Genomic DNA, 27,736 nt, shown 5'->3' on the forward strand with positions numbered 1-27,736 from the left:
TGCTTAACAAAATGAGTTTTAAACATCAAGTCTAAAGTATTGCCAGAGAAGGAGTCATGTTTCAAAATCTTCTCATAGTTTGCAAACCTCGACAATTTTCTGCCCAAAATAAAATTATGTTGCACGTTTTTCTATTTTCAATATTTAGACTTAGTTCAGCACTGTTTTTATAACACATATATGCAGTATGGAACTTGGTATATGTATTATACTTTTGTTATATTTACAGGTAGTGTATATTAATATTTATACTCAATCTAATCTAAAGAAAGCTTTGGGTTCTTTTTTATCCATAAAAGGTAAATCTAGAAAAGTATAGCTATCTTTGAAAAAAAAAAACAACACAAAACAGGCAATGTATTTCTTAAGTTGTTTAATAAAAAGAACTAGCACTTTTGGACATTACAATCTGCCAGCCGCTGCTCAGATGTGCTCCACAAGGTATCTTGTTAACAACCTCACAACTTCAGTACAAAAGCTCGATGTGCTTAGTGACTAATCAATAAACTGGTAGTTCAAGTCTTCTCAGAGGTTCCCTGAAAAGCAAAGCTTTGCAGTCTACCGTGGAACAACTCAGCCACTGAAAATGATACAGAGCACAGTTCTCCGCTGAGCCACACGGGGTCGTCAGGAGTTGGCGATGATGCAGCAGCAACAAGTTTTAGTTGTGGCTGTTACTTTTTAATATATACTATGTGCAATTAGAGGCCGTGCTATCGTAGCAATTAGTAGTAAGTTATTAGCATCCCCATTTTACAAATAAGAGTTTAGGCACAGAAAAAGTAAGTAACTTCCTCAAGATGATACAATTAAGGAAGAGTAGGAGGAACTAAGAACCAGGCAATCCAGCCTCCAACTGCGAACTGAAAACCCACTGTGGTCAAATCTAACTCACAGTGACCCCCTACGGCAGAGCACAAAATAGAACTGCTGCCAAGGCTATAAATCTTTTATGGAAGCAGGTTGTCTCAGCCCTTTCCCCTGGGGCACTTGCTGGGTTCAAACCACTGGCCTTTCTGTTAACAGCCCTAACACTCAGTCCACTACATGTAAAACACCGGTACCTTTCTGCCAGTAATGAGATATCATCATGCTTTCTGAAAGGCAACAGATAAAAAAATACACAAAGCATCTGTTTTACTGCCTATAACATAAGAATACAATAGCACCTATCTTTATTACTGAATATTAAAGTACTCAGAACAGTACGACCAGCCTGGTAGGTAGTAAGACCTTTACATGCTTCTTTAAAATATTTAATTTTCTAAAAAAGTTCTATATTCTAATCAAATATATATATATACTTTTTTCTTCTTCTTTTAGTAACAACTTGCAGATATCAAATTTCTCCCCTTCTTCTAGCTATTGTAATTCTTCCAAAGTGGTCACATTTCATTCTGTAAATAATTTTTAAAGTTCTTCGAAGGTAAGTCACCAGGTTGAAACGGACAACTGGACATTCCTCCCGCTTTGCAAATGCACACCACCTTGTTAGTGACAGGGCACTTTCTGTCCAAGAATGTTAACAAGTGGCCTGCGGAGCCACTTCGTTACAGAACAAGCGGGCCGTGTCATGTGGGGAATGCACACCTTGTCTCTACTCATTCGGACGCCGTCTCTCCATTTTCCCACTACCTTTATTTACAAGAATCCCCTCCTCTCAGAGGTGGCAAAACACCAAAGACAGTCTAAACTGGATTAGGCTTGATCATTAGATTGTTCCAGGTCATTTAAGAATGAAAAAGAAAAAAAGAATCCTTTGCAAAGTTATATTTTAATGAAATAAAAAGATATCAGCAAGCAGTCTCACAAAACTATCATAAAGGAATCTTAGACCCAATAATCAACTGAAGAAACAAACAAACAAACAAAAATAAGGGGAGAGACGTTAACTCTGGTGTTGAAATCCAGGCTTCACAGGACGTATGGAGTCCATTCTCGAATCTGGAGGCCAGCATGCAGGAGTCCCACCCAGAATGTCACCAGGCTCTGAGTACGTGGATACACGACGCAAAATCCAGGATGATGTTGTGGTTGTTTGTTTCTGTTTTTAAGCAAAGAAGAGGAACCAATGTCGCCAAGGGCTTGGAATCTCTTAAAGCCATTAATATAGAATAGATCATTCTGTGGACATCTGTAGTCTCAATAAAGTGCAATTCAAGCTTCAGTTAATTATATGAAAATGTGGATACGATGAAATGCCATTATGTCTGCATCAAATATCCGTGTATATACATCACATGAAAGTTAAAAATAAAAATCCTTTCCCCCTGAAAATTTCCCCCTCGCGGATGTATTGATGCCTGGGTATATAATATGGCACACAGTGGACTAAGTGCTGGGTTCCCTCAATATCCTATCTCCTTCAACTGCCATGAAGCAAGGTTATAGCACCCAAAAGAGGATGTAGCTGTTACATGTGTCATCGAGGACACAGAGCTTCCGTGGCCATTTTGGATGAAACTTGGCACAGAAGGGCTCAAATTCAGGAGCTTCTAGGGAATCATCTGGCTGTACTTCACCCACAACAGATTTGTTTCAGGAGGCTTCATCTCACGTACTTTAGACGTGCTGTCAGGTGAGGCCAATGCCTAAGAAAAGGCATGTCTGATAAAGCTCAGAAACAGTGAAAAAGAGAAAGACCCACAAAGAGACGAACTGACAGAGGCTGCAACAATAGGCTCCTACGGAACAAGTGTGAAGATGGAGCCAGCCAGGAAGTAGTTTGTTCTGTAGTAGACAAGGAGTCGCAACACAACCTATGGAGTCGCACCTACCAACCAGGACGGTTCAGGAGATGGGTGTCCTTGTAAGAAGCGTTTGGCTGGCATGGCGGTGGAAATACGAAGAGGAAATATTCACATATGGTTTAACAAGTACACGGTATATTGGAGGTGGTAAAAACCCCTCCCGAAAGAGAGATAAATACACTAAAAACCAGCCCAATTTCCCCCAAAGGACAGGAGAATGTCCCTTAAAGATTTTCATCTAACTGGTTTAAAGCGAATGGGCTGCAAAGTGTAATGAAAGTGGCAAGACACTCTCTTCACAGAGTCCAAAGAGAGTAGTATTTCTTGCCATCAAATTGATTCCTACTCATAACGATCCTCGAAGTCAGGGTAGAATTGTCCCATCAATATTTCCAAGGCTGAAATTTTTACAAACACAGATTGTAATATCGTTCTCCGGAGGAACAACTGATAGGTCTGTTTTCTCGGTTCATGGCCAAACACTGTACCCCCAGGGCCCCTGGAAAGGAAACGGCGGTTAGGTGCCACCAAGTTGCCTCTGACTCACAGCAGCCCCATGACCACAGACAGAAATCCTGCCTGGTCCTACGCCATCCTCGGCACCCTAATCATGCTTGAGCTCATTCTTGCAGGGCAGCCAGTGTCGAAGAGCTTCTTTTATGCTGACCTCTACCAAGCACCAGGTCCTTTTCTAGGGACGGACGGATTCTAAGTGTGGAAGAACATTAACTCGTCACAAAACAGCGGCCTGTTTTGTCCATCTCTGGCAATGCACGCTAATTCCTGTCTCTCCCTGATGTTTGTCTAAAATGTCTGTTGAAATACATGGAGAAATGGAATAGAAAGAATTTACTCACAAACATTTGAGAGCCCCCTCGTATTGCCACTCTGACCACTTGAAACAATGCACACATTCAACCTGACAGGGATGCTGCTTCAAACCATTGCCTTCTCCTTACTTCATTAGACTACAAGCAGAAAACCATAGGAAGTTATGAAACAAGGCACTGATGGACAGGACATTACATCACCAACAACAACTCCAATAACTCCTTCTTACTTTACAGTTTGGTTTGGTTCTAAGGTCTAGTTCATTTACTTTAATTATTTTGGGAGGAGCAGTTTGTTTGTTTTTTAAGTCACTTAAGGAGGATGATAATGAAGTTCCTTATTCAGTATGTCCAAAGCAGGGCAAAAAAATAAAGAAAATGTTAATATACCTTCATGAGGACTGGAGCCCTGGAAACACAATTAGTTACACATTGGGCTGCTGAGCCCAAGGTTAGCGGTCAGAAACCACCAGCTACTCAGAAGTCTGTTTCCGCCTAGCATTACAAGAGCTACCCTCTGGGCAAGCCCCGTGGGGCGATTCCGCCCTGTTCTAGAGTGGTCTCTGTGAGTCGGAATTAACTCGATGGCTGTGAGTGTGCGCGTCAGGTCCATTTGCCTCACAGCATCTTTGAAAAGCACGCACACGCAAGGTCAGTGGTCAAGTAATTACTCTGGTCTTCGTCAAAAGCCCGCTCAAAATACCATCAGGAATACCAATAAAAAAACCAGGTGGATCTGGCTGTTTCCTTCCTGCAGAACTCAAAACGCATTGCCACCAAGTCGACGCAAACTCCTAGCCACCCTAGAAGCTGGGGTCGAAGCGCTTCTGAATGTCCAAGCCTTGTTTGTGGGAGTGGGTGGGGAGAACCAGACACATGTTGCTGCGGAGTCCAAAGCGTCTTTCTGGAAGAGAAAGCTCAGTCTCTCTCACGCGGAGCTGTCGGGGGTTTCAAACCACTGACCTTGCAGATCACGCTTAACTTCTACGCCACCAGGCAAGGAACTTTCAAACATTCTCTTCCTCAGTCACCGGATTACAAAGAGTTGTTGCACTCTTTCTTCAGAAGGACTTTATATAAAATGTGTGTTAGAATAAAGGACTAATCAATGAACAACTGCGAATTGCAGAAACAGAAGGGGGGAAAGGCCCCGTGCGCCCTCCCCTTGTAACGCCTTCCTCAATCACTCATAAACCCGTATGTGGGATGCCTCTTCTGTTCAAGATAATGTCTACAGCATCACCCCTCCTAGGGAAACCTGCTATCCACACCCATCATCCAGTAGGAGACCGGCCTTCAGTGAGCCTCAACCACCACAACTCCGCACGCTCGACTAAGCAGTACGCTGCGAGCTTCAAAATTCAAATAAATTTTATGTCTCCAATGAACCATATTAATCAAGAAACTAGGAGGCCAGGGGTGAAGAGAACTGTTCCATCCTAAGCTTGTAGAACTGATCTGGAACAGACCTGAGGATCCAAGAGACGAGATTTTCCCGCGTTTTTTCCTGACCGCCAGGACCCCCTCCAAGCTGATTCCATGTCATCGTGGGGACTCAGAGTAAACCTACGCACTCTGGGATTCTAGACCACGTCCCCTTCAGCCAAACAGGAACGTGCAGCTGCCTGCACACCAGGCCTCCTTTCTGAATCAGCCCTGGCCTGGACCCAGGCGCACCGATTGGGGACCGGTTCTCCCTCCTGGCGGACCGTTCCCGCTTTTCTCGCTAGAGGGCAGGCGGGGCCTGTGCAAAGCCCTCCTGGTGCCTCAGCAGCGGGCACCAGAAGGCGGGCTGCTGAGCGCCGGTCCCAGCGTGCAGAGCAGTGGGTACAAGGTGGTGCCCATGGAGCAAAGCGCGGCAGTGCGCACCGCATTTTGGACCCTGGGAGTGCGGCAGTGCGTGGGCCCGGGTGACAGCCTCTCGATTTGCACTTCAGGCGCGGGTGGCTGGAGGGGACTGCCCAGGTGAGGTGCAGTTCTACAGAGGGCACCGAGTCAGATGGGCAGCTGGGTGGGCGCCGGCCGTCCAGGGAGGGTGATGGCCCACACAAGGGATCAGGGATACAAGGACACCCGAGCGGCCCGCGTCGATCCCTCGTCCCTGGCCGCGCACTCACCTGGGCTCCGACCGCCCTCAGCGATCTCAGGCCTCTTGCGGGAGCCTCGGTTCTTCTTTCGCCCCTTGCCTTGGCCTCTGCCTTCCAAGCGCTCAGCCATCTCGTCGGGGATCGCGCGCTCCGCGCTCGCCGTGGACCGCTCCCAGCGACCAGGGACGCAGGAGCAGAAGTTTCGTGCAAGGGCTGGCCCTGGATTCGGAGAAAGTTTATCCCCGGTGGGGAGCAGAGCGAAGGTGGCCGGGCTGCGATGTTCGTGCGGCGGAGGCTTGCGGGGAGCGCGGTGCAGGCCACCTGGGGCCAGCGGTCACTGTGTCCAGGCGGCTGGCCGGGCTCTCGGGGCTGATCTTGGGACTCGGTCCCGAAGCGCTGGGTCGCACGGCCGTGGGCTCCGGGAGCCTCGAAGCCGGAGGAGGGGAAGGAGTTCACCGTCCTGCCTGCGCTCCCCGAGCTCAGTAGCCTTGGCTGCTCCTTGCTCGGACCCTGTGCGCGCGCTGGGAGTTCCCACAAGTTTTGGAGAACTCCGCGCTGGCTCTTTTTCAATTGCCCCACAGGCACCCACCTCCCGCCGGCAGGTTGGAGGCAGGCACCTCCTTCCCACCCTCCTCAGGCCTCGCCCCCTCCCGCTTCCCCACCACACCCCCACTCGGAGGCGCGGACACGCCACCGGGAGGAGCCTGGGCTCCGAGCGCCAGCGCGCGGCCCCATCCTCCCGGAGCCCCAGCGCGCCCGCCGCGCCGCAGTGGCGGGGAGCCCTCGACAGGGGGCACTGGACGCTGCACCCAGACGCCTCCGAGGGCCGCGGGCCGAAGCGCAGGGCCGGGACCTTTCAAAGACCTCCAGACCCCGGAGGGTGGCTCCGAGCCGTCCTTAGCTGCTGGGCAGCGCCCAGAGGCACCCCGGTTCCCTTGATGGTGGAGACAACTTGGGGGGCGAGGGGGGACGGGACACTTGGCACCGACACCTGTCCCTCCAAGTTAAAAACTGGATTGCTCTGGTATCCTAGAAGGGAGAGGAAGGTGCACCGTCCTCCCAGGGGCATTTGGGGGGTTAGTTAAAACACACTCGTCTGGTACTTCGGGCACAAGTAAACTGTAGGTGAGAAGACGTTTGAGCGTAAACCAGTTGCGGGCCCACAGGCCGACGGGGCTCAGGGAACCTTAAGGGTGGCCAGATAACCCCCTCTTCTGGGATGCACTCCTGGAATGTGTGTGTATTCCTGCCTCCGTGTAGTTTAGCATGCCTGGCCACATTCGCGTCCCCTTTGTTTCTGGAAAATAAATACATTTAAAAAACGGGCCTCTTCGAAGGTGATACCACCCGTTATCTTAATTTTCAAAGGGGCCAATAAAATGCTGTTTAAAACGGTCAAAATGCCTTCCTGGCCGACGAAACGCTACATTAAGAGGGAGAATAGTTGGAAGCCAATCTGTTCCGCTAAAGTAGGGAAATCCATGCAGGGAGAGGCAGACTAGACAGCCTTAAGTCATTAAGGTTAGCTTTCTTGGATTCAAACTTTCCCCCGCTGCGGATAAATGCTACTTCTTCCCTCGTCCTCCCTCTGGTGGAGAATTCCGAGGAGTAGGGAAATCTGGGGGGAGATGTTGGCACCCTGCTGCTAAGAACAAAAGTTAAAAGTCCAGAGGGAATGGACCTCCACTGAGCGATGCAGACTTTTCTTCTGAGTAAAGAAAACAGTGAAATTGCTGGATCACCTCTGTGGTTTACTTAGCCTGCTAATTTACAGTGATATACTCTTGCTGTGTTGTGGTCAGGAAGAGGTATTACCAAATGTATCTGAAACCTACTTTTAAAAAATGACAGGTTTCTGATCATCCATTCTCAGAGGTTAATGCTGCCTGAACTACTACTACCTACAGACCACCTTCTCAGTGTATTTTCTAATGGTCCCGATTTGAATAAAGGAAAATTCGGAGGCACCTTTTGCTGTGCACCTGTGGCCAAGGGGGGCCGGGTAGGGTGTCAACATGCTCACTTAAAAGCAGTATTAAATTAATAATACATTTTCAAAGTAGTTTACTCTGTATTAGTGGCATTAACAAATTCTGTTGAATAGGTTTCCTTCTTGGGGGCTGAGTATGGCCATTATTATAAATTTTTTAATATTTAGTATCCACAGTACCCTCTGATAGTCTTCCAACAAACATCCGATGTGAATTTCAGTGGGCCATAAAACTGCCAAACCACAGAAAAAATTATGAATTCATCTGAACAATGCTGTACTATTCTCCAGAGTCTAATCTGAACGCGGGCTGAAATAACTCAACTTTCCCAGGAGGGGCCACTGCTCAGCAAGCAGGAAACATCCTAACACAGGGATGAGAAGCCCTTTCCAACAAACCGACCCTGTATCTCAGCTATGGAAGGGACCCTGTAAGAGTGGATAGTTACAGGATCCAAAGTACATCTTGCAGGTGATAATTTTTAATATTAATTTTTATGAGGCTCTGAAATGAAACTAAACAATAGTAAAACCCATTGGTATGGATATACTACAGTTTGGGTCTTCAATTATTAATGAAACCATTAGTGATGATGTGGAAGATACTACCATTTTGTGATCACTTTCTAAACTTGAACGAACCTATAGTAATAGGTGACAATATTCCAAAACTATCAGAAATAGTTACAGAAGAGATTGCAAAAACCTTTCAAATAAGGAGGAGGCCTGGTGGCGGAGGGGTTAAGCATTGGGCTGTTCACCGCAAGGCCAACAGTCGGCAACCACCAGCCGGCTCCAAGGGGGAAAGACTGGACTTTCTACTCTATCAAAAGGGACCTTCTCACAACCCCCTGGGGGTAGGTCTCCGTTGTTCTACAGGGTTGCTATGAGTCACCAGACCCTTGAAAGCACTGAGTTTGATTTTCTGTTTTAAAGAAATATAGCCACTTCGTAACAACTCAGTTCCTGTGGAGATCGTGAGAACACATTGCGGTGCAGATAAATGTACATTTAATGATTACATTTCCTTGGTGAGATAAACACAATGATAAAAGCTGAAGATTTTGAAGAAAGATGAAGAAAACTCAGATGACTGTAAAGCTACTCCAGGAACCCTGTGCAGACCCTGCAGATTGTACAATGGTGAAATCATAGCAAAGCCAAAAACATCTTTAGGCTTACGAAAACAGTCAATAAATGTCTTCATGTTACTTAGCATTTATTTTCAGAGGTTTGTTTTATTGAATTATTAATGGCCACCTAAAAGAAAAACCAAATAAAAGTAGATGATTCTGAAAGCTAAAACATTCATGAGATTTATCAAGGAATTGAGATTGTTAATTAAAGTGCTGATTTCTATAATCAGCAAATAGCATATGAATTTCTTTTCACTTTGAAAAAGTTTTGAACTGAGCAGAGCAAAGGATAGAGAAATGAGGTTCATACTGCTTTATTCAGTCAGTGGGATATAGCTATGATTAATTTTATTAATTTAATGTGTACTATCCAGTCAGAATTGAATCAATTGCAATGAATTTTTGTTTGGTTTGGTTCAAATTTATCTAGCTCTTAGAGTTGTATTATACTGTAGGGCATGTTAGCTCTCAGAATATATATGTCAAACTGTTAACATGCGAGCTCTTGTGTTTTTTTAAATGCAAATGTATAAATGAATAATTTTAGAAATAAAGAAAAGCAAAATAGAAACATATACTAAAGGACAATTTGAGTAATTGCAATAAAAAATGGACCATAGCATTTTTCTACAGTGGAGTAACTCTCAAAAACATTCCTAGAGTCTTCAAAGCTAGCCCAAATTAGCCTTTCTTTCCGTAATTCCCACCTAGGAAATACTCGAAGAAACAAAAGTTTTTTTCCAAGAACAAATTTAAAAAGACAAATAAATAACATGTGAATGACCATAAGTTACATTGTTGCATATTTACAATAATAGGAATTTAATTTGGAGGGCTGCTAATGGTTACTGCCAATATTTTTAAAGAGGAATTTAAGGTTGCATGAAGATTAATTTTAAATTTTTGCAAAAAGTGAACATTAATGAAGATGCCTAAGTTCAAAGAACAATCCACTCACCAGTTAACTCTAAAGAAATACTTAATATGCAAAACTCATTCATTCATTCACAAGCATTTACTGGGCCTTTACCAAGTGCTAAATGGTAGTGAAACAGAAATAAAATATTGCCCTTGCTTTCATGAAGCTAAAATATTTTGGGTAAGATTTGAAAGGCAAAATAATCATTACAACACAGCATGAAAACCAGAGTCAGGTAAGTTTTCTGTTGTCTAAAGCATGTAAAGTGTGGGTGCACTTTTTCAAGGAAAAGAATATCAAATTCAAAATACAAATTTAGAACCAGAATCATTTAAGGGACACTCACAAAATATAAGACCCTAAAGGGTAAGCTTTATTCATTTTTCAAGTTAAATTTACCTCTGATGACTTAACCAAAGGATATTTTATCATCTGCATTACAATTACACTACTGGTAAATGACAAGTGACAATTGTATAAACAATGAGCTGTTAACAAAAGAGCCCTGGTGCCTACCCGCCCAACTCCAGGGGAGAAAAGTCTGGCAATTGACTCCCATAAAGACCAGGAAAACCTTCTGGATTAGCTGGCCTCTGTCACCAGAGCGGCCATGAGTCATAATGGAGGAGATGCTTAGTTTGACTCTTAGAATTCTAAAGAATTCTGACTTGTGAGATAACCCTCGCAAAAGCAGAATTGGTGCCGTCCATTGTATTTGGCAAACATTTAACAGAACTACAAGATGATCATATTCTCGGTGCTGTAAGATCAATTGGATAACAAAATTTGCATTTCGAAACCCCCCAGAAATATTAAAAATTAATATGTAAACGACATTAAAATCAATGTTTTTCTGCCTACTTGTGTGTCTTCTAAAAGTAGCTACATACTGGTGGTTACTAATGTTGTTGTTACCTCCTTTATTGTTTTCATGGTTGTAGGAATACAACATGGTTTAGAAATGGAAATACAGCTCAGTTATAGTGGCTGCTTTCTTTTTTATGCGTTCTATTTAATAAATAGGAACAGTGTCATAAATCTCTTCTGTAAGAAGGTTAATTTGGATGTGTATATGATGTAAATACCACAAATATATATACACGTGTATATTTACATAAGTACATATATACATGGCATGTGTTCAAACATTTGCGTCTATGTACATATATGTATTTTGTAGTCGTTTTTCATTTTCCCCACTGTATTAAAATTTGAGTATATAAAAGCCAGAGATTATTTACTCATGGATGCATATTTCATTTCCCTATTCATTTTAGAACTGCAAGTACCAGACCATGCACCTGGTTGTCATGCTACCATATTCTAGGAATCATTTACGAATTACTAACCTGGTGAAAGTTTAAGTTGTCCAAAATGTCCAACTCTTCCAAAGTGCTATACCACTCCATTATCTTATAGTAACTACCACACTTCTCAGTACTTTTCCTCCCCCGGCCCAGAACTCATGAACAGTTAAGGAAAGTGCTCACATTTTTGTGGAGTCTGGCAAGCCCCAAATTCATCATTCAGGCATCAGTCAGGAAGATTCTCCTCCCAGCCTAAGGTTGGCCAAGCAAAGGGGCACATCAGGCCGCACAGCACCAAGACGGCTCATTTTACAGCCAGCACGATGGCAAATTTCAACTAGCCCCAACCTACCATTCCAAGTTTTGACAATAACAATTAGCACTCACAAGTGAATCATATAATCAGCCCCTTCCCTTACTTCCTTGTAACTAGACTTATCAGGAGAAAGTAGTTTAGCGAAAATTACAAAGACTACGGCCAGAAGAACCATATCAAGTAATTTACTCCACTAGGGGCAACCCTGAATCTTCTAGTCATTGCCCCTTTGACATAAAGTATTGACTTCCCATCTTCCAATCGTTTTAACTGTAAACACACCCACAAAAGCTTATAGACTAACTACCTCCTGCTTTTCTCTTCCCTCATTTTAGATATCCAGTTTCTAAATCACCCACCCTTGGTAACCCAGGATCCTCTGTTCCTGCTAGAACTCTGGGCATCCGGGTTTATCAGCAAAATTCACTCCAGAACAGTATGTATAAGACTGGGTATGTGTGTGTGTGACTGTATGAGGGGGTGTCTGCTTTTTCTTAGGTAGAATTTTAAAATTTAATTTGGAGGGCTGCTCTTTTGATGCTCTTGGATAAATTCTGCTAAAATAGTTTTTCTAATAACAAGCATATAAAATAAAGATCTTGACTAATCCCTATCACCTTCGCATACTTCTTCAAAGAGGTGTGGCAATAACTTTTATGAAATTATAAAATCCCAAGATGAGTAACTACTCTTTTTTCCCCAAAATTGCCTGTGGCAGTTACATAATTGATATCAACTTGAGACTATTAAGAGTGAAGGGGTAGAGGTTAGCCTGTCAATAAGGTCCCAGCTTGATGACCTCATTTGGAGGCGCTAAGGAGATAAATAGCTCGCTGGGGGCAGGACACTCACACTCTACCTGCAAGACACTCCTGTTGACAAGCCACATGGAACTATGCTGATGGGAGCCATAGCCCTGGAACTGGAAAGCCAAGTGGAGACCCACACCAGCACTGAGATGCTTCCACCACCACTGGATCCATGGTTGACATCTTCTTTTCTCTCAAAAAGCACTTTATTCATTATTGTGAAAAGATTCTCCCCCATAAAATCTACAAAAATGCTAAAACACAAATTAGATGTCATGAATGATGAATGAGTACTTCAAATATTTGGACATTTAGGTTTTGGTCTGCTCACCCCCACCTCCATCCCCACCCCCACCCAGTCAACCCACTCCTTCAATATACATTCTGTAAGAGACAGCTGGTAGAAAGCATTCCTAAAACAGATTATAGTACATAGGAAATTACTTCATAATGTCAACCTGATGACTGGGCTGTATGGGATGGAATGCTGGCCCATAATATTCTGTACCTGGCCCAGCCATGTAATAACAGCCCATAATATTCTGTACCTGTCCCAGCCATGTAATAATTCTTCTTCTTTTTTTTTTTACTTCTTTCCCACATCATCCCTCCTTACTTCCTTCTTAAGTATTTATGAATACCCTCCTTTTTTTCAGTTCTTCCTCTTGTTGGGGCCCAATGCTTCATATATCTGGCTTGACTCCGGATTTTCAGTTTGAGCTAAGAGCCAAGAGTGAAGTTCTCAGTGGAATGTTACAGTGATCTCCACCCCTGGACCCTGGCCTAGAACTCAAGTTACTTTACAACAGATCAACTTTCAACACACTGTATGTTTGAGGATTTCCATGTGTGTGTGTGTGTGTGTGTGTGTGTGTGTGTGTGTGTGTGTGTGTGTTTCCATTCTCATTCATTTGGGAAAAGATTTTCACAACTCAATAAGGCAATTATCTTTAAAGATGATGTAACAGAACAATTAACTAACTTGACAGAAAGCAAATGGCCATCCAAAAAATAACTGGTGACCAACCATGCAGAAGATTGAATTCTGATGGACAATATGGTCTTTTCCGCTTAATCATAAAGCTTGGGTTTGTTCCAACTCTTTCCCAGAGGTGTCAGATGGAAACCACCTAATTCAAGTGGTGCAGGGAGCTCTTGTCCTGTCTAAGGTCTTAGCCCGCATGTAGAGTTCTCTGAGGCCCAGTGAAATTCTGGATGTGATCCTAGGCCCTTAATGATTAGCTGACTGTCAAAGGCTACATATGTATTAGCATTTGATCTTTCTTTTACTAATCAACAGAATTATCTGGGCTTTCCTAAATGGATATATTCAGGTACAAAAGTTTTGTCAATTCACCTGTCTCCAAGACTGGTTCTAATCAGCTCTGGTTTTATTGATGAAAAGGAACGTTATTTTTACATAGGTATCTTTTATTTTGCTTTGAAATTGCATGATTTTCCCCCTTATAATTCCTTTCTTAAGATACTCTGAAAGAATGGGCTAAAACTATACTATCAATTTTATTTTCTTGATAATTATTAGACACCCTGTGAGTCAATAATGTGCTAGGATTTATATCAGTAAGTGTTGATTGTTATGGACACATGTGCCATGTTAACATGTCCTTCCTAAACTCATTTTTGAACTCTTCCTCTTCCTTAAAGCATCTTTCTTTAAAGTATTACCCTCTTTCTCTCTCCTGTTCCACAACGTTCTTCCTTCACTACCAAACACTCTCAGTTCTTTTTAGTTGATCACATGTTTCAAAATACACTTGCCCACTTTTAATAAGACCGATCAGAAGTCGCCAATGCCTTTCTAATTGTCAAATGAAATGTTCTTTTTCCTCCATTTTTATTATGTCTATGTGAGAGTGATGAAAACATCTTAACACAGCTTTCAGGCGATTGTAAGATCTTGGGGGCAGGACTTTCTCTATCTCTACCTCTTTTTCCTGATCCTTTTCCTCCCCTTACCCATCTCTTAGGAGGCCTGGTGACATAGGAGTTATGCATTGTGCTGCTCACCACAAGGTGAGCAGTTCAAAACCGTTAACTACTTCCTGGGAGAAAGATGAGACTTTCTTCTCCTGTAAAAAGTTACAGTATCAGAAACCCACAGGGGCCAATTCTACTGTGTCCTATAGGGTGCCTACAGGGTCGCTATTAGTTGGCAATGACTTGATGGCAGTGAGTTTGGGTTTTTTTGGTACCTGTCTTTGGTCCTTTAATCAATACTATCGTCTTCTTTGTTGATGTTGTTGTTGTTAGGTGCCCCTGTGTTGATTTTTGACTCCCAGTGTGACAGAGTAGAACTGCCCCCCATAGGATCTTCTAGGTTGTAATGTTTATGGGAGCAGATGCCTGAGTCTTTTGCCCTTGGAGTTACATGATAATCCTATAAAAATGCCTTCCACTGCCACTACTTCAACTGCCGGTCATTCCCAAGTATGTATATACTGAACCTCTACTTTTATAAACACATTCAAAATATTCATTTCCATCTGCCAAAAAAATTCAATATCTTCAAAATAAATCATGTTGGTTCCACTCTGCCAAAACAACACAAATTAAAAAACAGGGCTTGAGATCATCAACCATCTTCATTCTTCTTTTTGTCTTTCTTCCTCTGAATCCAGCCATTTGGTTCCCCCAGTTCCAGTGCATGGACTTCAAGGCATGCACTCCTCACCTAGCTCCATCGGTTCTCCCCAGATCTAGGACAGCTCCATTATCCTTTGGCTTGATTTTTGTAAGTTCCAGCCTCACTACTTCAATTTCCACCCCCAAGCCCAATCGTTTTCTTTCCTGTTACCGGAATTAATCTTGTAAAATGCAGCGATTATCTTGTCATTCCTTAGCTTAATATCTCTATTGGACTCTTATAAAATTGAACATGTTATAAAGTTGTCTCTTTCCTTCTATAACTGCCACATAAATATTCATCCTTCCTTTTACTTTCTCCCATGAACCCCACGCATTCTGCTGACACTCAACTATACATTTTCTCACTCCTTCAATATTAGCTCTGTTTTGGCTGCTACCTACTATTTCCTTCCCCTTTCCTGCTTGATGGACTTCTACTATTCCTTCCAGATCTAACTTCAAATTCAACTCTTCTGTGAATTTTTTCTAGATGGTCCCAAACAGGATCAATTGTTGCTGTAAGTGTATTTTCCAAGCATGAAGTTTTAGATTAGCACCTACATGATTAAAATTGTTTGTTTTCAAATCTGTCTCCTTGCTATGCAGGGATTATGCTTTTGAATATTGGTGGGACTTGCGAACATAATGGTGTATCATCCCCGTGACTAGGTTAGTTGGAAGGAAATTACCCTTTTGATTCTGACCTAATTAGGTAAGCCTTTAAATGAGCAAATGGACCTCCCTAAAGAAACAGATTTTTCTGCTGGATTTAAAGAAACAGAGCTTCAAGGAGGCCTGGTGGTGTTAGATCAAGTCCAATGTATCCAAGAGGAATTGCTGAGAGCCAAGTGGAGAGCGAGCATGATAGTGGGACATGAGGAAGGTGAAAAGAAATAGAGGAAAGAAGTAGGAAGCAAATGCTATGTATAGAAATATAGCTATAAGCGTGTATATATGTAAATATATTAATTTACAATGAAAGGAATAGAGGCCAATATACATATACTTATATGCTAGAGTATTGAGATAGCAGATGGACTTTGGGCCTCTACCCAAGGCCTCCCTAAACACAAGAACACTTTGTTCTAATAACCTGGCACTCTTTGATACTCACCTTCCTGACATGATCAATGAAGACAAAATGGGTGCATCAGCAAATTTGGTGAAGAAAGTGGATGGTGCCAGGCTACCAAAAGATATAGCATCTGGGGTCTTAATGGCTTGAAGTTAAATAAGCAGCCATCTAGCAGGGAAGCAAATAAGCCTACATGGAAGAAGCACAGCAGCCTGTGTGATCATGAGGTGTCCATGGGATCAGGTATCAGGTATCAAAAGATACCAAACAACTATATTGATGTGAATGAGGGGGGTTGGAGTGGAGACCCAAAGCCCATTTGTAGACAGTTGGACATTCCCCCACAGAAGGGTTAAAGGAAGGTACAATTCAACCAGGATGCAGTATGGCATACATCATTCCTTCAGTTCCTGAATGCAACCCACCCCCATCATGACTCCATTCTACCTTAGAAATCCAGCTGGACCACAGTACATACATTTGTACAGATGAGACATGGAATTCAGGGCAGATAAAACCCTCAGGAACAGTAGTGGAAGTAGTGATATCATGAGAGTAGGGAAGGGGTGGGGTGGGGGAGGCTGCGAAAGGTTGTATATACAGCCCATCCCCCAGGGGGGTGGGTGAAGGGAGACAACAGACAGTGTAAGACATGAAATAACAATAATAATATATAATTTATCAAGGATTCACAAGGGTGGGACAGTGGGAGTTTGGGGGAGGGAGGCGGGGAAAGGAGCTGATACCAAGGGCTCAAGTAGAAAGGAAATGTTTGGGAAGTGATGATGGCAACATGTACACATGTGCTTAACACAATTGAATGGTGGATTGTCATAATATTTGTAAGAACCCCCCAGTAAAATTATTTTTTTTTAAAAGAAACAAAACTGCTGCGTTTTAAGAGGGCCATGTACCTAAAAACGGAGGGTGGCTGAGAATAGCCCCAGCCCATACACAGCAAGAAAACAGAAACACAGCCCTACAACCACAAAGAGCTGAATTCTGCCAACAACCAAAAGGACTTTGGACTCCAAATGGAAGCATGACTTACCCAGTGCATTGCTTTCAAGTCTGGGGAGACCCTGAAGAGAGAACTCAGGAACGCTGACTTCCAAACTGTGAACTAAGAAATGGGTATTGTCTTAAGCCACTAAAGTTGAGAGCATTTGTGACAGAAATAGGAAGCTAACGCAGTAATAAAAACATCTTTATTTACATGGTGCTTGTGACAGCAAGGTGCTGAGGGGACATGACATATCTGCTATTCCCCAGCTTTATGGTTTGGGGCAGTTATAACCCTTGCAACCTTCCATTTCTTTGTCTGTAAAATAGGGGTCTGAATGGGAAGGAAACCCACAAATGTTCTCTGGCTCTAAAAAGTCGTCTTACCTTATGTGCCATTACATCTTCAGATAGTAAAAGTGTGGTGTATCCAAAAAGTATTTTTTGAGAGGATAAACCAAAGGACATGGAGAAGCAATATGGAAAATTCCCCAGATCAAGCAAGAACTCAGAAATCCTCTCCTCTCTATTCATAAAGTAGCCTGCCTCTGATTCTTCCTCTGAGCTTCAGCCAGTATAAAGACCATCAAATAGACTGTCAGGCTATTTATGAGGTTTACCTACAGGTCCAAGAGGGGTTAGGGGGTGGTCCTGAACTATGTATTTTTCTATTTTTGGAGGATGGTTGGGGGGGTCCCCTTTTATTTCACGCAGAGATATTGTTGACGTGAATTCTGCCAAAATAATCAGAAAACATATGCTTCTGCCATAGAGAGAAACTCTAAATAAACTTTGGTGCACATTCATGGCAGATAAATCTCGATGAATAATAGCATAATAACAATTTAACTAAAAAACCTTTGGCAACCTAAGGATTCATTAGGGAAGTTCCTAAGAAAGGTCCATGGTCCTGAAGCAACAAGAATTTCCTGAATGGAAAAGAGAGTTGTGTCACTCCTCTTACTCTTATGCATACATTTTATCGATTGACATTTTATCCACATAACTCAAATAGAAACTTCTATTGGTGATGGAAAATCAGAGTAAATATTTTAAGTTCACAACTTCAGGCTATCATTTTAGTTAGGCAGGCTGGAAGACTCCACTCAACATGATGTACCATGTGGATGTGACCAAGTTCTTCTCTTGTTTTCACAACCCCTTATAATCTAAGACCCTTTCTACAGCCCTTGGCATAAATAATTTCAAGAAACCTACGTAATCTAAATCTAAATCTTCCCAAATCCTGGAACAATCTCAGAATACTCAGTAGGAGGATAGATTTAAGTCAGCATAGGGATTCTCTCTCTATAGGCAAAGTGAAAAGGATAATAGAAGATACACTGAGCATGATTTTGGCAAGTTGACTCAATTCTAAAGGAAGATTTAGAATGGAGATCGCAAATATCCAGACCAATCTACAGATAATAGCAACATCCATGCAGCCAGTTATCAATGTTTATGTTGACGAATCTCAGAACATCCGTTTCAACATCGTCATGTCAGGAATGTTTCAACATTGTCATTTTATGATGATGGAACTAATATTTGACCTATTGGCCTTCAATCATACATTCCATCACTTGACGTTTCAGAAAACTGAAGTGGAAGGACTGTGAAAGTGTTAGGTTTCTGAGGTGGTTTGCCTTGATTGTTGCTTCTCAATGCTGAAAGAATTCACATGGTAGAAGCACTTTTGTAATCCAAGTAACTTTTATGAAGGAAAGAGAAATTTCAGCTATTACATTCTCAGAAAGTACACACTCACTATGCCTGGAAAGTGTGCAAGGCCTCGTGGCAGCAGCCTGGGTAAAATCCACGACTGAAAATGGCCTCCTCAGGGGAGCACAAAAAACAACTCGAAAAATGGCCAGAAAGTAGAGTCCACAGAGCCAGAAGAGGAGAGAGAGAGGGCAGGCCCTGCGAGAGCATGCACCAGCTGCTCATGCACACAGGAGATCTCCCACTCGCCGACCTGCAAGAGAGCACCGGAACAAGGGAGAGTGGCTTGCCCTCAGTCTGGTATTGGAGGAGTGGTTGAGGATACTGGCCCACCTTACTGGACGAGTTTAGGCGCACCTGTGTGATGTAATATTGCTGGTGCCTAACGTGGGTGCATCCAGGTTGACTTCCACCTAGGTCTTGGTGGCTTGGGTCTGCGCATGTCCAATTTGGATTTTCCCATAGGTGTCAATGTGTGCCTGATTTGCAACCCCTTTATTGTTGCATTTGGTGGAGGCAACCCTTTTATCCCTTCAGGGCCCCTCATTCATAAGAGTCCCGTGCAATGCCCATAACCAAGTTTATATTATATTTTTATTCTTTTAAGAGTACTTCCCGAATTTACTCATATTTGAAGAAATTAGTCCACAAATATAGTGTGAAGAATATAGCTAAAATTGCAGACAAAATGAACAATTCAGTTTGTTATATTGACATTTGGTGGAATGATTTTCTTATTTTATCTATCTATTTTCAAGAGTTGTTTTTTATTTTGTGGTGGGGGGGCTTATGTACTCTAAATGAATCAGATCATCCTCCTGTTCCCACAGTAGAGATCATTCTCTTCTTAGAGTGCTTTCAGTAGACCCGTGTGTAGAGTTGCGCAGAGAGAATTTCTGGGTGAGTGGCATGTGGCTGGTCATGATAGTTCCTCATTGATGCCTTGATTGAAATGGACGCAGATACATATAAAAAGAAACCCATACATCTCATATCAATTCTCCAGAGTGCAAAATAATTACTATTTGAAAACGCTACCCTTAGATGAACTTTTCTGCCTTACATTGCAAATCTTGGGGAACTTGGATGATGAGTCTTTGCTAATATGTCACTGATCAAGCCATTATGGCCCTAACTGTTGATGAATATACATGAATTTGTACAGAAGAAGGTGAGGAGGAAAAGCTGTGTTATGGGAATGTGATATTCTTTATGGTACAAAATAGAGTGCTTTTATCTGGAAATTGTGTTGAAATCGATCATTTCACTAATGAATGAATCTATTTTCTTCGGTACATAGTTGACTAATAGTTATTCAAATTTAATTTTGACCGCGACAAGTATTTTTCTCTTTATAATTCCAAACCTATCATGTTTTTTATACAGTTAAAGGAAAATTTAATGACAATAAAACATGAATTCAAAAGATTATTGTAGCTTCATTGTTGTTCTAAAATGGTCTGCTCTATGAATATTTTCAAGGAAGAAAGTAACACATAGTTGAATTTACTATTCAAATTAAATTGCCTAATAACCAAATAATATAATCACAATAAAGATCATAGAAGTTTTTATGATTTCTAGAGTTTCACATCCTGATTACATATATTATCCAAAGATAGGAGTCTGAAATTATACTGTTAGGATCCAAGTCTTCACAGCAGTAACCTTTTGATTGTGTTGGTTGATAATGACATTTCCAAAGGTTATTATCTTAGGAAGTTGCATATTTATATTGTTTCTATTTTTGCAGTTATGTATACACACAAAACAGTGTTATTTCGACAAACGTGATGGATCTGAATTGTGAAAGTTCTGTAAAAATGTTAAATGTAGAAAATGGCAGCATTTAAAAAAAATGGTTTTGAGAAAGAGAGGAAATTATGTCACCATGTGGTAAACAAAAGACATAGGTTATATCTGAAAAATGCCAAAACAACAAATGGAATTTAAAAAAAACATTACAAAATTTTCCCATGTAATAAATATTAACCTGTACTTTTTCCATTTAAAGGAAACTAACATATATGGAAGCTATTTAAAGACACTAAAATATAAAATGTTAGCATCCATATGAAGAAATTATACCTAGATGTAATGAAATTTTTGCTCAGAGACTTTCCACACAGAACTCTGTAAAAACAGTCTTGTGTGAAATCAGTGTCTTCATATATAATCAATCAGGTGATCCCACCATGCGTTTTAAGAATGAGGATTCCCTAAAGAATTTACTTGACTGAAAAATTAAAAAAATAAATAATGAAAATAGCATTATCTACAATGTCAACTATAATTTAGAAAATCATATATCTGAAATAAAACCACTGTTTCTATTCTAAGAATCCTAACACCATTATAGCAGCTCAATAAGCACAGCTGTTTACATCTCAGTTAGAAAAACACTGTTTCTCCATGATGGTTTAATTGCATTTCTCGTGAAAACATGTTTTGTTCTCATTAAGCGTCACTTTAATTTCTGACAGAAAGTCACAGGCACTTTCAAATAATAGAACTTTAACTGCAAGAACATTTGGAAAAAGAAAACATTTTGAAAACCAGTGGAATTCAAATCAGCATCAATCATACAAATAGTAAAATGTTGGGCTAATTGCTGATTGATAAAGAAATTGGAGATAAGCCAAGTTAGTGTGTGGCAAATAATTGGACTCACTGGTGATCTCTCCTTTGATTAGTACATGCTCTGATTAAACCTTAATCCTACTGATTAAAACAAAGACTACCTTCTTAAAAATGTAGATGGGTTATTTGGGGGACTTGCTAGCACACTATTAAATCAAAGCTCTGCTTGCTTCAAAGATTTGTGATGCAATCTACCCCAACCAGAACATTTATTGCTTGCTATGTTATTTCAAAGGAAAATAACTTAACATAGCAACCAAACATGTTCTGGTATTAGGAACCCTAGTCGGCAATGCGTACGTATTGGACTGCTAACTGCAAGGTCAGCATTTCAAAAGCCCCAGTGGGAGAAACACGGGGCTTTCTAAGTCCGAAACGAGTTAGGGTCTCGGGAACTCACCTGGGCAGTTCTACACTGCCCTATTGAGTCGCTGTGAATCGCATCAACTAATGGCAGAATGTACGATTGTTGGTTTTATGTTAATGTATTACGCTAGAGATCACTTATGTTCCGTCCATCCTTGTCTATGCCTCTGTCTTGTGTTGCTATTTTTCTTAGGGGGGGGTTCTTTGTTTTGGAGGATGTGTGTTGGAGAGAGATGAGGAGTGACCAGGGGATTAGTACCACTGACCACTTGGGAAACCGCTGAACGTAATCATGGCACCACCAGGGCTACTTCTAAAGAATGCAGTCAAGAAAATCCTATGAAATAATTCTTGATAACACATGCGTCCAAATTGATTGGAAGACAATGTGGGTGTTCTTTTTGTTTTTTTTTTTGGGGGGGGGGTTTGTGGGTTGTGGTAATGCCAACCACTATGATAAATGTTTACAAATACTGTGATTTAACCTTTCCAATAACCCTATGAGGTAGTTTTATAGATGTCTAAACTAAAATTTATAATTAAAAAATTCTGTACTGTAAAGTTACATAACACTGTTGTCTACACAATACCCCAAGTGGTACAATATATACAAGGGGTTATCCCTCCAAAAACAGATTTTTTTTCAAAGCTGTGTATTTTTTTTTTTTTTATAAAACAACCTTATCACCTTCAAAGTTCTCTCCATTACACTTAATACATTTGTCAAATCTGCAATCCCATTCTTGGAAACATTTTTCAGACTCATCTGTTTGGAGGGCTGACAGCACTTTCCTCAATTTTTTTCACATACAGAAAACATTAAAAAGCAAACAAAATGACCCATAAGAATAAAAAAGTAAAACAGGTAAAAACCTCAATCAAAAAGAAAGCAGAAAATATTAAAATCTAGAGCAAATTAAAATGGAGAATTAAAGGGAAGTCAAATGATAGGGTACAAAAGTTTAACCTAACTGCATCTGCAACAAGCTACTTTCCAATGCAGTCTGCAAGTTAGCAAGGGTATTCACATCCCGGGTCAAAGGTCAGAGGAAATTGACCTGGGGCTTATTCCAGGTGTATTTTTCCACTTCACTTTTTTTTAACTGAAAGAGCTATAAAATAGATCAAAAGGGAGGACAAATGGTAGGACACTACATTTGGACCTAACTACATCTACCATAATTGACTTTACAATGCTATCTGTCTGATAATAGGGCCGTTCATGCCCCTCAACGATGATCTGAGGATAGTCACCAGAGGCTTAATCCATAAATACAAATCCATCCTGCAAAAGGCCTCTGCAGTGGAAAAATTTGGGGTTCCCACTGTCATCCATATCCAGGTGTTCCCAATTTAAACACCAATGTCACTCTCAACCTTGGATTTGGATCATATTATTTACAATCCTTGGATCATACAAGCTGGTATACTCCTTCCCTGTGGACTTAGTTGACAACTCACTTAGATGGCTGCTTATTTGAAAATAAGACTTTAGGACCCCAGATATATTATTTTTGATAGCTGGGAACGATCTAGTTTCTCCACCACACTTTGCTATAGCACCCATATATTCAGTGATATCTCTTCATGAGGTTGAGCAAGGCCACGTCAACAGGACTAGTTTTTCTTAGATTGGGGTTAGAATTAAATGCCCCAATTGGACAGGACTTCCTTGTTTTTCTGGGTCTTGTAAGTTTTCTACTTTGACAGAGAGGAATCTTAACACTTTTCTGTAGATGTTAGTGCAAAATATTTGTTTTAAATACCAAGTAACCTATTGCTACTAGAGGGCAACATATACGAGCTGGAATTCAACAGGATCTTCTTGTTTTTCTGGGCCTCGACTGGGTGAAAGCTGATCATTCATCTACTGATATTAGTGGAAATATGTGTTTTCTTTCTCTGACAGGTTTCTGCCTTACACAGGTTCTGGCTTCTGCAAGTTTTACTGTAATAAATAGCTGTTCCTGAAATATGAGGGGAGTTACTCAGTAGAAGAGAATCCCTAAGAATAGACTTTACACAGGAGTTATTTGTGGATTTGGTACAACTATCTCCATGTTGGATGGAGTAGGATTGAGTGGAAGGAGGAAGCAATGGAGATATAAACCAGTTCTATTTGAAAGACAGCAGGAGGTGTATTTAAATCCAACTATATTGAGCCCATTTGCAGCCTAGAAATTAAGCTTCTTAAGTTATTATTGATATCAGTGTATGAAATGTGTGTTCTGGACTATTCTCTATAGCTGTGATGTCTCACTTCAGTGCCAGTCAATTATTTATTGGACTAGTTTGCCTCCGATGCTTTTATTCAAATCCGGAGTGAGTCACACAATTCTCTGCAATAAAGATCTCAACAAAAATATATACACTTTTGTATCTTTTAGTAGAACCAATATGTGTTCTATGAGAGTACTTTTGGTGTAATAGGCTTCACATTGAGCTGCTAACTACAAAGTGAGCAATTCAAACCCACCAGTCATTCTGCAGGACAAGGATGATGCTACCTACTCCCATAAAGAGTTACCGTTTCTGATTCTTGGGAGGCAGCTCTACTCTGCCTTGCATGGTCACTGTGAGTCAGAATTGGGAGGCAGTTCTACTCTGCCTTGCATGGTCACTGTGAGTCAGAATTGGCTCAATGGCGGTGAGTTTAGTTTGGATATGTGTTCTACTATGGCAAGGTTCAAAACTCATTAGGTTACCTGGACACGTTATACACATATAGCTCCTTTACTCGCTATACAAGGGGTGTGTGTGGGTGGGGTATCACTCTGAAATACAGCAAAGAGGAAAACATTAAAGTGGATTTCTGTCTTCAAGTTCAAAAAGGCTCGAGGAAGCCAATCTCATAAATCCACTCCTATCTAACAAGTTGTTCATACCTTCAATAAGCACCTACTGAATATCTACAACATATGATATCAGTTTACATTCTGGTTGACAACTTAACAAACAAAGGAAATCAATACTTTGACATCTCATAAAGATTATGGAGAAAAATAAAGCAAAGGCACAGGACATAGAATAATGGAGTGTTCACTGTTTTACATAAAGTATAAGAGAAGATGTTATGGATTCAGTATTTCCTTCAAAAAGATACAGTGAAGTCCACGAGCAAGATGGACAATGAACAATGACACTGAACACCGGTACCTCTAGTTGGAAGCAAGACCTTTGGAAAGAGAATCAGTGAGAAAAGCTCATAAGAAAACCCAAACTAAGTCCCATCGGGTCATTTCTGTTAGCAAACCTCTAGGGCACAACAAACCTGCTTCCTTGGGTTGAAGAAATTGGAATCTTTCACGAAGCCGACAGCACCATCACTTGTCCAAAATAGGTCACCATCACCAATCTCGAGTGTCACAGCCCAACACTTAATCCACTGGGCCACCAGGGCTCCTAAACAAAATTTTCTATCAAGGGCTGGCATTCCTTTAATTTTTTTCCCACTCCTCTCTCTCTCTTGTTTTAAACTACTATTTAGGTTTGAGGAATAAGGAACCTGGAGGAATTTTCTTTTCTTTTTTTAAATAAAAAACAGACTATATATATATATATATATATATATATTACACAGTCCCCAAGAAATAAATAGCACAACAATATTCTGTGAAAGCCTCCATTTTTTGTTTCCCCCACCCTGGCCCCCACCACCCTCCCTGTTCCCTGCTCTCCTTGCAGTTATCAGTCTTGTCTATTGATGTACGAACCACACTTCTTTGTTTTCCTTGTAACAATGGCGATATTCAATATTAATCTTGTAAGATTGACTAAGTTTGCTAAGCATAATGTTCTATACTTTTGTTGATGTCTTGTGGCATTTGAGCTGTCATTGTTTTCTTATGGATGCATAAAATCCTATAGTATGAGTGTACTAGAGCTAGTTTATCCATCCCTCTATACTTGGGGTGTGGGATTGTTACCATGGTTTTGTTCTTGTGGAAATTGCTACGTAAAACATAGGTGTATATATGTCTGTTCGTGTTATATTCTTAATGCCTATAGAGTCAGTAGATCACAGCAAGGGAGCTGCTCTGGTAGCTAGAAACCCTGGCCTACAAGGGGGTTTGCTATGAATGGTTTAAAGCTAGTCACTTTACAAACCTGCAGTGTGTGATGATAGCAAAGAGATTATTAGAGAGAGCTTTAACCAACTCGTTAACAGTGACTGTCATTTTTGGGTTTGGGAATCTCTTTACTGGTGTCCCTAGAAGAGACACAGAGGTATGCAAGGAAGAACATCTTGTGACAACAGAGTCAGAGTTTTGCTGTTGCAAGATAGGAAGGCCTCGGGCTACCTGAAACTTTAAGAAACAAACAAAGACCACAAAAATCTTTCCCTCAGGCCTTCAGAGAAAGCATAGCCTTTACTCAGGCTAGCACTCTGAGTTTGGGATTTTAGCTTCTAGAATTGTGAAAGAAGATATTGCTTTTGTTTACCAAGCCCCCACCCCTTTGTGGTAAATTGTTTTAATAACCATAGGATAATAATGAGAAAGCTTCCTTGAAGAGATGTTAGTTAAGGAGAGACCTCAGTGATACACAGAGTAAGCCAGAAGGAGATGGCAGGTACCCCTCCCACGGAGAGGGGACAAACAATAGAGAGGTCAGCTCTGGGCTCAGACTGTCTCCTCCCATTCTTCTGTTCCTCGGTGCTTTTCATGTGGCATGACGTCTGTGTTCCCTCCATTTCTGCTCACTTAAACTTCCCCTTTTTACATCTCACAGAGATTGACTCAAGACAGAGGCTGCACCAATCCTGTCTCATTAACACAGGAGAAAAAATCCCACGTGATATTATAAGCACAAGAATATGGGTTAGGAGTTACAAGATAAATTTTTGGAGGCACAAATCAATCCATGATACCCTCCAAACTCTTGAATTCATTGTCGTTGAGTACATTGTGACTCATGGTGGCCCCATAGGGCAGAGCAGAACTGCCACTGTGGCAGTTTCCAAGATAGAAATTCTTGCCCAGCGTAGCCAGCTCCATCTTTCTCCCATGGAGTGGCTGGTGGTTGTGAAATGCTGACCTAGTGTGTGACCCACTATGCCCCTGGGGCTCCGTATCCATTACCCCAGGTAATGAATGAAATGAGCACTAGACTGGATTTGGTAAAACTGAAATCACGGTTGGCCTTGACAGTAAATAGGGAAAGTAAATGAAAGGCTGTAAGTGGGATGTGAATATCCTTTATATCAAGATCTTTTTTCCTCAATTTTTCTGTCTAATCCTCTGAAGAATACACTACGCCTAGGATAAAACGACAGATTCTTAATAAATTCTTTATGTATAATAATAAGTAAATTTAAAAGAAGTACCTTCTTGTGAACTATTCATTCTACCACTATGAAGCAAAACCTTGGGCCAATAGAGCATCATAGAACTTTTAGAAAACAAAAACAAACTTGAACAGCCGAAAAGAGAGTTTAATTTGAAATAAAATGAGCTTATTAGTAATCAATATGTCAACAATTACATCAAGTACATCAAGATTTTAAGCTTAATTAAATCTTTAATAGTAATCCACCTGGAATTGTACCTGATCTGATCCTGCCACACTGAGGCAAAACACTAAGGGGTGCAACAGAACAGCAAGGGAATGGAGCGGCGAGGTCCCCAGGCAATGCTGAAGGTAGACTTTGGGGCCAGGGCTTGGTGCCCCGGTAGACTGGACTAGAAAACACTCCTAAAGGCCAGCAAATGATCCTTGAATTAACTACAGTTTTTCTTTCTTATTGTGTTTTATTTGTTTTTTTTGCATTGGTTTGTTGTTGTTGTTGCTTTGTTTTATATTGTTGCTTGGTTTTGCTCTGTCTTGTTTTTGTGCATGCTATTATCTCTGCAGGTCTGTCTAAATAAGCCAGGCTCGATGAACAATCTGGAGGAGAAAACAGCGGAACTGACAGTTCCAGGGGGGCATGGGAGAGGGGGAAGTGGGAGGAAAGGTAGTGGTGTTAACAAACCCAGGGACAAGGGAACAACAAGTGATCCAAATCATGGTGAGGAGGGTGTAGGAGGCCTGGTAGGGTGTGATCAATGGTAATGTAACCAAGAGGAATTACTGAAACCCAAATGAAGCCTGAACATGATAGTGGGACAAGAGGAAAGTCAAAGGAAATAGAGGAAAAAGCTA

This window comes from Echinops telfairi, unplaced genomic scaffold, assembly GCF_000313985.2.
Source record: "Echinops telfairi isolate 266 unplaced genomic scaffold, ASM31398v2 ScPeMD7_9;HRSCAF=40, whole genome shotgun sequence".
NCBI classification, from domain to species: Eukaryota; Metazoa; Chordata; class Mammalia; order Afrosoricida; family Tenrecidae; genus Echinops; species Echinops telfairi.